The following is an 882-nucleotide window of genomic DNA, read 5'->3' as shown; positions in this document are numbered from 1 at the left end:
ACTGGCGCTATAGAAATAAACTGAATAGAATTTAATAATTTCTTGTTTCGACTTTTCCAGTCTACTTGTTCATTTTGCATTGTGCTGTACTTTTGCAGGAAATACCTAGAAGCAGCTTTATCACCAGCAGCTTCTTGAATTAGATTCATTTTTCTTATTTTCTCATGAGAGATAAAAAAAATGTTCCTGAAGCATTTTTCTGCTTAGTTTCTTACTTTGGGTGATAGTTAAAAACCTGTTCTGCACAGACTGGAACTTGAGGGGGTAAAAATAGATTTATTTGCCTCTGTGCTCATCCCTTTTTTGAAGGAAAAGCTGCTGGACGCTCATCTGATAGAAAATTAGACCCCTGCGGTGATGGATGGGGTAAGAAAGGTTTTATGGAACGCGGGAGGAAAACTGCTACTTTGCAGATTCATGTTAGAAAATTAATCCTAGAAAAAATACTTGAAATTAATGAGTAATATATAATAAATGTTCATGTATTACTTTTACGATAAAAAAAAATCAGTTCAAAAGAAAAAAAACAACAGTAAAAGTAGTGGTTGGTAAGGGTTAGAGTCCTGTGGGTTTATCACCTGCTGGCCGAGTGAAGCTAATTAGTTTCATAGCAGTTCCAGTTTAGATACAGTATGTATAATTATAAAACTCCCCTTGCAGAGTTTCTTGGCCTTCCTCATTTGCTGACTCCTTGCTGGGCCGCCATCATCATCCTAGCTGCTAATAAACCTTTTTCCCCTTTCATCCTGTGTCTCCTGACAGTCCTCATTGATGTGGCTCAAAAAACCATGACGGCTATTAATGTGTAAAGAAGTATGATGCACCAGTTTGGAGAAAGTAGGTATTAGAAAGTACAGTCCAAGAAAGTTTTAAAACAATCCA

The sequence above is a fragment of the Cyprinodon variegatus genome, unplaced genomic scaffold (genome assembly GCF_000732505.1).
Source record: "Cyprinodon variegatus isolate N-32 unplaced genomic scaffold, C_variegatus-1.0 Scaffold133, whole genome shotgun sequence".
Lineage (NCBI taxonomy): Eukaryota > Metazoa > Chordata > Actinopteri > Cyprinodontiformes > Cyprinodontidae > Cyprinodon > Cyprinodon variegatus.
This window is presented reverse-complemented; position numbering follows the sequence as displayed.